Below are 10754 nucleotides of genomic sequence, written 5' to 3'. Positions count from 1 at the left end.
TCACACTCACACTCCCCAATCAACTTCTGGGCTCAGAAACTGCAGAGCCCTTCCCTAACACAACAGCAGCCGCCTGTCCTTCCTCCCAGTGTGGAGATCAGGCGCCACCTAGTGGGAAACCTAGGAGGGAGCTGGTACTCTTAGCCCCTCTGTTTCACTCAGGGTGGGGGCAGCAGCTCCCTGGGACCTCCCCCACCCCAACCTTGATCTCCCTCCCTGGGCAGCGCTGGGCCTAGGAGCAAACACAGGGGCTGCCCATCCAGGCACTTAGCCTCTCAGCCCCCAGCCCTGGAGCTCACTTCCCACCATGCCCTCCGCTCCAGCCACACGGGACTTCACAGAACTTCACAAATGATCCTGAGTGATCCACGTTCTCTACGGACTCAAGACCTTCCCACGGGCTAACTTCTCAGCCTGGAAATTCTCCCCAACCCTCTTCTCCCTGTCCTGGCTGATCCCTACTCCCACTCTGGGCATCTACTTGAGTGGCACCTGCCCAGAGGCCCCTGACCAAGCTGAACCTGCCCTCTGTAGCCCCCACGGACACCCCACGTGCCCTGCTCCACATACTCCATGATTTTTGCCTGTATTCCTCCTTCAACAAAGACCTTGACAAAAGCTCTGTAATGCTTCCTTCCGCATGGTAAGTGCTGAGAGGATCCAGCGCCCATGCATTCAGACTGAGGGTGAGTCCTGTGAGCATCAGAAGCAGGCAGGTCACAGCCGATGGAGGATAGAAACTGAGAGTTCCCAGGAAGGACACAGGTACTGCTTTGGGCTGGGCCCCACCTCCAAGGCCTGGTGCCCACGGGGCTAGGAGGCTGTGGGTCTGTGGTGAACTATCTCTTCCTGTCTGGGCCACAGCTTCTTATTCCCACCCTTCCCTTGCTCCCTTTTGCAAAACTAGCCTCCCAGGGGAGCAGAGGATGGAATCCATGAGGAAATTAAAGTATGAACAGTTGCTAAGCATAGGAAGTATGGGGCATTCCAGGCTGGGCTTGAGCGCCCAGCAAAGGGCTGGGTTTGGGTTTCTCAGGCCAATGCCCTGCTCTTCGTTTACCTACTCAACAGATATTTAGAAAACACCTGGATCTGAGATTTAAAATAGCTGGGTTCTTTGGAGCGCCTGGAGCGATTTGGAGTGACTCAGCCGGTTGAACGTCCAACTCTTGATTTCAGCTCAGGTCATGATCCCAGAGTTGTGAGATCAAGCCCCGTGGCATGCTTTGAGCTGAATGCTGAGCATGGGGCCTGCTTGGGATTCTCTCTCTCTCTCTCTCTCTCTCTCTCTCTCTCTCTCTCTTTCTCGCTTTGCCCCTCTCTCAGGCTCGTGCATGCTCTCTCTTTCTAATAAAAATAAATAAAATATCCGGGCTCTGGAGTCCTATTGTGTGGGCTCAGGTTCCCACACCACCACTGATGGCTCTTGATCGCTTGCTTGTTTCCTTCGTTGTAAAATGAGGGGAACAAAACATTTCTACCTCACAGGGTGATTGAAAGGATTCAATGGGATGATACATGCACCTCGCTTAGTAGAGGGTCTGGCATGCTGTAAATCATTAATGTAGGTGGTGTCATTGCTGTTGCTGTCCAACAAGCAGCGGCAATGTTCAGTCACTAGTCTCTGGGGCCTTTATCTGCCCACCCCACACCCAGGGCCTCCCTTGTCTCTGCTCTCTGGTCCCTGTGGGGCCCTGGCAGCCCCTCCTCGGTGCCCCCCATCCCCAACTTCAATTCCCTTTCAGCTCCTCAAAGCCTTCTGCTCCCTTCAGGAATTCCAGACCATCAGCAATGAGATTTCTTCTTTCAGTTTCTTCTCTGGATATTCCCGTCTCGTCCTAGGAAACCTGGCCCTCCCCTGAAGACGCTGCATTTCCCTGCAGGCCCCCCGTGGCCTCCCTGCTATAGAAGTGAGAGAAGGGGGTAGGAACTGCAGGATGTGAGCATGCTGTTCTCCTACTCCTTATTTCCAGGCCATTCTCCTTCCCTCCTCCCTAAAGGACGCCAGTTTTGAATCCTGTCACCGCCCACGTGTAGCCAGGGAGCATTACTCCCTCAGTGCAGACATCTACCAACCCCTGGGGCACATCCTGCCATCCTCAAGGACTTCTTTACTCTGGACTCAGTTTCATTCTCAATCAGGCTATCCCTGTTTTAGTTCTTGGTCGTCTCAGTTTTCACACAGAGGATGCTGCCATCACCCTGGATCCACTCACTCCAAGGAGCTCCTTCCCCGGCCCATCTGGACCACTCACTCCCATGGTCTTACCACTGCCCGCAACTCCTCTTTGAACCAACATCTCAGTCTCATGCCCCTGGGCCCCTGATCGCCAGCCCAAAGTATCGGCTGGTAACTGACTTCAGCTGTCCCTGGCCCCACTGGGACCTCTGACCTGTTGCCCCCACAGCCTTTAGGGTGTCTCTTAGCCCCTTGACATTCTCATGGCCCCAGTCATCCAGCTTCAATGTCATGCTCAGTCATGGTCACTGTTCTGTGCACTCACCCTCCTTCTCCCGCTGGTCTCTCAAGTTCTCGTTTATTCCAAACGCACTGTTTATTCCATGCCTGCATCCGTGCAGCTGGACGTGACTGGAAAAAGATATCAACCACCAACCTCAAGGGGGCCCTTAATGCTGCCTGGGAATCATCCTCTACTGCCCTGGACCTCGGTGATCATTTCAAGTCTTCTATCACCTCCAACCTTCCATATCGCTCTGCCCACCCCCAGCCTCATGCCACTCCCCCAATGAGACTGTTCTCAAGCTCCCACCCCCCACACGTGCTCTGCTCCCTGCAGCACCTTTCTTCTCCCTCATTTGCACAGATGCACCACCCATGCTCCTACCCAAAGCCAATTAATCCCTGCGGGCACTAAAGCCCATCAGATCTCACATGCTCAAGGATGCAGCTCCTTCCTCAAATTTTCACCCCCATCAGTGTACAAATATCTGTTGTGGGTGCAACCTTAAAAAAGAAAGCCCAAAAGAACCTCTTGATCCCGTTTCCTCATTCTCGCATCCTCTGCCTTTTGCACACGTTACCTTCATTCCTTCCTTACATCTACTCCGTTCGCACGTTCCCCTGATACACGTGCATGCTGAAACTGCTCTTGTGGAGGTGCCCAGTGCCCTCCGTGTTGCGGCATCTATGCACATTCTCGGCCTCACCGAGGTAGATACCTCTCGGCTGCCCACTCCCTTCTCCTTGATTCCCTTTCTTCGCTGGGCGTCTCAGACACGCCCTCCCTCTCGGTTTTCCTCCCATCTTCCTGTTCCCTGCTTCTTTTTCCTTGGCTGTCTCTTTCTCTTATCCCCATGCTCTGATGCCCAGTCCCTGAACTCCCCTTCTCTATCTGCACTCAGCCCCTCGGTGGTCATCAACAGTCTCATGATTTCAAATACCATCTAGATGCTGACGACGCCGCTCTTCAATTCCAGACTCATCCATCCCCAAAACTTCCTTGGCATCTCCACTTGGATTGCAGTAAACACCTCAGACTCAGGCCTAAGGTTGAACGTCTCGTCTTCCCCTAAAAACCAACTCCTCCCTCGGCCTTCCCCGTCCTAGCTGATGACCACTCCATCCTTCCAGTTTCTTCTGCCATAAATGTTGGAATCATTTTTAAAAATTTTTTTGCAATGTTTGTTTATTTTTGAGAGGCAGAGACAGAGTGTGAGTGGGGGAGGGGCAGAGAGAGAGGGAGACACAGAATCTGAAGCAGGTTCCAGGCTCCGAGCTGTCAGCACAGAGCCCGATGTGGGGCTTGAACTCATGAACCGTGAGATCATGATCTGAGCCGAGGTCGGACACTTAACCGACTGAGCCACCCAGGCGCCCCGGAATCATTTTTGATAATTCTCTTTCTCTTATGTCTCCTGTCTAAGCTATCAAGAAATCCTGTTGGATCTACTTCAGAAATATAATGGAATTTTAATCACTTCTTTCTGCCCCCACGGACGCCACCTGGGTCTCAGCTACCAGTATCTTTCCCCTCTAAACTGGAACCCCTCCTTCTATGTTACCTCTCACCCCCACCCCTACACCGACCGAGAGTCTATTCTCCACAGAGCATCCTCATGGGTCCTATTAAAACCTAAGTCAGGGGGCACCCGGCTGGCTCAGTCAGTCAGTTAAGTGTCTGACTCTTGATTTTGGCTCAGGTCACGATCTCACGGTTTGTGGGATCGAGCCCCACATCAGGCTCCATGCTGACACCATGGAGCCTGCTTGGGATTCTCTCTCTCCCTCTCTCTCTGCCCCTCCCCACCTCGTGTTCTCTCTTTCTCTCTAAATAAATAAACTTTAAAAAAAAAATTAGTCAGATTCTGTGCCTCCTCTGCTCAAAACCCTCTGATGGCTCCTTACAGGATAAAAACCAACGTCCGTGCAATGACCTGAAGGCCTATATGATGTGCCCATACCATCCATTACCTCCCATCACTGCATCTCATCACTGCACTGTGGCTACACTGGCCTTACTGTTCCTGGACTATGCCATGGGCGCTTCACCTGCGGCCTTTGCACATGCTGTTCCCTCTGCCTGCTGTAATCTTCCCTTAGATACTGGCAACACTTGCTCCTTTTCCTGCCTCCCCCCCTCTGCTCAAATCTCTCAACAAGGCTACCTTGCCCTCTCGATTTGAATCTGCTATGTGCCCCACCCCTTTCGTGAGAACCCCCCCACCCCTGCAATATCCTTTACCTTACTCAGCTTTTTCTTCTTTCCGTGGTAACTGATCACCTTGTAACATCATAGAGAATTTATTTAGATATTATGCCTGCCCTTGCTGCCAGAATATAAACCCCAAGAAGGTAGGGATCGTTGTCTGCTTTGGTCACAAGTGTACCCCAAGCATCTAGAACAGTGCAAGACACATACTAAGTGCCCAATAAGTCTTTTTAAAAAAATTTTTTTTAATGTTTATTTATTTTGGGGGCGCCTGGGTGGCTCAGTCAGTTAAGCGTACGGCTTTGGCTCAGGTCATGATCTCACGGTTTGTGGGTTCGAGCCCCGCATCGGGCTCTGTGCTGACAGCTTAGAGCCTGGAGCCTGCTTCGAATTCTGTGTCTCCCTCTCTCTGCTCCTCCCCTGCTCATGCTCTGTCTCTCTCTCTCCTTCAAAAAATAAAAATAAAAACATTTTTAAAAATGTTTATTTATTTTTGAGAGACAAAGCATGAGCAGGGAGGGGCAGAGAGAGAGAGAGGGAGACACAGAATCCCTCCTAGCAGGCTCTAGGCTCCAAGCTGTCAGCACAGAGCCCGACACGGGGCTTGAACTCACAAACCGTGAGATCATGACCTGAGCCGAAGTCAGACGCTCAACTGACTGAGCCACCCAGGCACCCCTTTAAGTCTTAGCTTAAATGTCAGTATTCTTATATCTCAGAGGTTGGCACAGAGCAAGTACCCAATGAAGACATACGCTTCAAAATACATTTTTAAATACCGTTATTATCCCATTTTACAGATAGAAAACTAAAGCCAAGAAAGGTTACAATTTTTGCCCACAACTAACAACTCTTTGTAGAAACAATACATATGTTGATTAAATAATCAAAGTGGAGTTTGAAAGCGGTGGCTTTGATGATTTGATATGAAGATAAGACTTCCCTGTAAAAGAAATAGGTTCTTCTTTAAAAAAAAAAAAACAAGTATTTGTTTTGTGTTATTTTTTAAAAGTAAGCTCTATGCCCAACTGGGGCTTGAAGTCATGAACCTGAGATCAAAAGTCACATGCTCTACCAACGGAGCCAGCCAGGTGCCCCTAAAAAAAATAAGTTGTGAAGTAACTGTATGGACTGCCTTCAGCCGTAAGATTAAACCATTCTCCCTTCATGATGTTTCCCTCACCAAGGTCTGTTTAGTACAACTCTTATCCAAAGCAACAGCTCACTCCACAATTCTCCAGTCTCTGCTATCATACCTCTTCTAATGAGGAATTTACTACTTGAGAATAAAAAGCCTTCCCTTTTCAGGACTATCAACAGACAATTCACAGAAAATATGCAAATGCTCAAAACAATCCATAAAGAGACATCTCACTGTACCAACCATGGAAGAAATACAATACTAAGAGACATAGTTTCTCAGTTAAGCAGAAGTAGAAATTGACATGAACTTTCTGGAGGGCAATTTAGCAACATGTATCAAAATTTCAAATATATATTCCTTTTGACTTCTGGCAATCTACCCTGAGGAAAGAAAGGCACAAGTATGTTCTTGACAGTTTTGTTTACATTTACAAATTTTGTCCCCACCAACAGAGAACTGGTTAAATAATGGTTTGGCTATACAAAGGAATATCAGGTAGTAGTTAAAAATGATACAATACAGCTATGGGACACCTGGATGGTTCAGACAGTTGGGCGTCCAACTTTGTCTCATGTCGTGATCTCACAGTTTGCGAGTTTGAGTCCAACATCCGGCTCTGTGCTGATAGCTCGGAGCCTGGAGCCTGCTTTGGATTCTGTGTCTCCCTTTCTCTTTGCCCCTCCTCTGCTCGCACTCTGTCTCTCTCTCTCTCTCCCTCAAAAATAAACATTAAATAAAATTAAAAAAAAATAGGGGCACCTGGGTGGTTCAGTCAGTTAAGCGTCCAACTTCAGCTCAGGTCATGATCTCACGGTTTGTGAGTTTGAGCCCCATGATGTGCTCTGTGCTGACAGCTCAGAGCCTGGAGCCTGCTTTGGATTCTGTGTCTCTCTCTCTCTCTGCCCCTCCCTGACTTGTGCTCTCTCTTTCTCTCCCTCTCTCTCAAAAATAAATAAATGTAAAAAAATTTTTTTTCTTAATTAAAAAAGATACAGCTATTCCTGGTTGCTTGCAAGGAAGAGGATAGGGTTGCCGGGGCAGAGATGAGAGGAAATCTTTTTTTTTTTTTTTTTTTGCACACTTTTTCATATCTGTTTATAGTCTCTTTATTCTTGTGAATGCACTTAATATTCAAAATAACAAATAAAATGTTAAGTATTTGTAAAAAAAATGTTGTAGTTCTCTGCTATAGTTATGGGAAGATGTCCACAATGTTGAGGGAAAAAAAGGTTACCAAATGGCATACAGAATATGATTTCATTTACCTAAGACGGTGTGTTTTATGATAAAAATATAGATATAGACAGTTATTTCTGGAATTATGCTCCAATTCAATAATGATAATTTGACAATGGTGGTATCACTAGAAGAAAGAATTTAGACCAGCATTCTCCACAGAGTTAGAACAAATAATCCTAAAATTTGTATGGAACCAGAAAAGACCCAGAATAGCCAAAGCGATCTTGAAAAAGAAAACCAAAGCAGGAGGCATCACAACCCCAGACTTTAAGCTATACTACAAAACTGTAATCATCAAGACAGTATGGTACTGGCACAAGAACAGACACTCAGATCAATGGAACAGAATAGAGAACCCGAAATCGACCCACAAACGTATGGCCAACTAATTTTTGACAAAGCAGGAAAAAATATCCAAAAGAATAAAGACAGCCTCTTCAGCAAGTGGTGCTGGGAAAACTGGACAGCGACATGCAGAAGAATGAACCTGCACCACTTTCTTACACCATACACAAAAATAAACTCAAAATGGATGAAAGACCTAAATATCAGACAGGAAGCCATCAAAATCCTCGAGAAGAAAGCAGGCAAAAACCTCTTTGATCTTGGCCGCAGCAACTTCCTACTCAACACGTCTCTGGAGGCAAGGGAAACAAAAGCAAAAATGAACGCTGGGACCTCATCAAAAGAAAAAGCTTCTGCACAGCGAAGGAAACAATCAGCAAAACTAAAAGGCAACTGACAGAATGGGAGAAGGTATTTGCAAATGACATATCAGATAAAGGGTTAGTATCCAAAATCTATAAAGAACTTATCAAACTCAACACCCAAAAGATAAATAATCCGGTGAACAAATGGGCAAAAGACATGAATAGACACTTCTCCAAAGAAGACAGCCGGATGGCCAACCGACACTTGAAAAAATGCTCAACATCACTCATCATCAGGGAAATACAAAGCAAAACAACAATGAGATACCACCTTACACCTGTCAGAATGGCTAACATTAACAACTCAGGCAACGACAGATGTTGGCGAGGATGAGGAGAAAGAGGATCTATTTTGCATTGTTGGTAGGAATGCAAGCTGGTGCAGCCACTCTGGAAAACAGTATGGAGGTTCGTCAAAAAACTAAAAAGAGAACTACCCTACAACCCAGCAATTGCACTACGAGGCATTTATCCAAGGGATACAGGTGTGCTGTTTCGAAGGGACACATGCACCCCCAAGTTTATAGCAGCACTCGCAACAATAGCCAAAGTATGGAAAGAGCTCAAATGTCCCTCGATGGATGAATGGATAAAGAAAATGTGGTATATATATACACACACACAATGGAGTATTACTCGGCAATCAAAAAGAATGAAATCTTGCCATTTGCAACCATGTGGATGGAACTGGAGGGTATTATGCTAAGTGAAATTAGTCAGTCAGAGAAAGACAAAAATCATATGACTTCACTCATATGAGGACTTTAAGAGACAAACAGATGAACTTAAGGGAAGGGAAACAAAAATAATATAAAAACAGAAGAGACTCATAAATATGGAGAACAAACTGAGGGTTACTGGAGGGGTTGGAGTGGGGATGGTCTAAATGGGTAAGGGGCACTAAGGAATCTACTCCTGAAATCATTGTTGCACCATATGCTAATTTGGATGTAAATTTAAAAAAACAAAAAATAGGGGCGCCTGGGTGGCGCAGTCGGTTAAGCGTCCGACTTCAGCCAGGTCACGATCTCGCGGTCCGTGAGTTCGAGCCCCGCGTCAGGCTCTGGGCTGATGGCTCAGAGCCTGGAGCCTGTTTCTGATTCTGTGTCTCCCTCTCTCTCTGCCCCTCCCCCGTTCATGCTCTCTCTCTCTCTCTCTCTGTCCCAAAAATAAATTAAAAAAAAAAAAACAAATGCCTCTGTTAACTCAGGAGGTCCTTAAAAAAACAAAAAATAAAACAAGTTAATAAAATAAAATAATGTGGTAAATCTATACATGGAATACTACTAAGCAATTAAAAATGAATGAATCGGGGCGCCTGGGTGGCTCAGTCGGTTAAGCGGCTGACTTCCGCTCAGGTCACGATCTCGCGGTCTGTGAGTTCGAGCCCCGTGTCGGGCTCTGTGCTTACAGCTCAGAGCCTGGAGCCTATTTCGGATTCTGTGTCTCCCTCTCTCTGACCCTCCCCCGTTCATGCTCTGTCTCTCTCTGTCTCAAAAATAAATAAACGTTAAAATTTTTTTTTTAAAAAAAGGTAAAAATGAATGAATCTATTGATATATGTAACAACATGGATGTGTCTCAAGAGAATTATGCTAGGTAAAAAAAAAAAAATCTCAGAAGGTCACATACTTGTGATTCCATTTATATAACTTTCTTGAAATAATGAAATTCTGGAGCTGAAAAATAGATCAATGGTTTCCAGAGATTAGGGGTGGTGGTAGAGATGGAGGGGCAGAGAGGTGGATGGGACTCTGAAAAGGCAGCACAAGTAGGTTTTGTGGTAATGGAACAGTTCTGTGTGGTAATTGTGAGGGTAGCTACACAGGTGTACGTGCGTGATACAATTATATAGCACTCTATGCATACATCGCAATCGCTTGTTTCCTGTGATTGTGTTTTATAGTTACGCAAGATGTTACCACTACGGGAAACTGGGTGAAGAGTACATGGGAACTCTCCCTACGTGTTTTTTGTGATTTCCGGTGAATCTGCAATTATTTCAAAATCAAAAGTTAAAAACTATATAGCAACATCCTATAGCATAATGCCAAAAGCAAAATAAAGGTAATATATATATATACACGTGGGTATGTATATGTATTACATGCATACGTATTTAAAGTTGTGAACAGTGTTTGTTTTCGGATGGATACTTGTTTTTCTTTTTACATTCAAGTGACTTCCAAATGAGCATGCATTAATTTAAAAAAAAAAGAAGAAAGAATTTAGAAATGATTTTTACTTTTTTCTATACACTTTATCATGTGGATTGTTTATGAGCACAGATTTTTTTTAGCCATTGGGAAAAAATATTGCAAGGTTATTCTCTTTTCTTTAAAAAAAATGAAGTGCCTCCTGGGTGTTGTATGGAAACCAATTTGACAATAAATTTCATATTAAAAAAAAAAAAGGAAGTGCTTCTGTACATATTTGCATAGATCATGTTTGGAAAGGACGTACACCAAGGTGTTAATTGTGGTGGGTAAGACTGTCACTGGTTTTTTTCTCTTTTGTCTTCCTTGTACTCTCCTTTGAGAATGTTTATATGTTTCTCTTTTATAGGTATTCTGTAATTAATTGCTTTTGTAAAGGGGAAACTTTTTTAAAAAGGAGGTCTTTGCTAAACTGAGTTAAAGCTGTTCAGTGGCACCAACTCTAGTGAAGAAAGGGCTATATGTTACCCTGTATAATCGCTAATTTTGTTCAAAAATTTCATATATATGCAATATATGTAGTCTATTACATGGGCCACACACACACACACACACACGACCTATTTCTTTGCCCTTCCCCACATCTCCATCTATACACCTCCCAACCCTTCAAGGTCCTTCACTATTAGAGGGATACATGGAAGTAGCTATCAAACATACAGTCTTTGAAGTCAGAAATCCAAATCAGCCACAAATGTGTAATCTTGGTTAATATTCTTTATCCGTAAAAGAGAAATAAAAAGTTATCTATTTGATACTTTTGTGAGGATTAAAT

The sequence above is a fragment of the Puma concolor genome, chromosome A1, assembly GCF_028749965.1.
Source record: "Puma concolor isolate L17-30 chromosome A1, mPumCon1.1.hap2, whole genome shotgun sequence".
Lineage (NCBI taxonomy): Eukaryota > Metazoa > Chordata > Mammalia > Carnivora > Felidae > Puma > Puma concolor.
The sequence above is the reverse complement of the archived record's forward strand: the minus strand, read 5'-3'. Positions refer to the sequence as shown.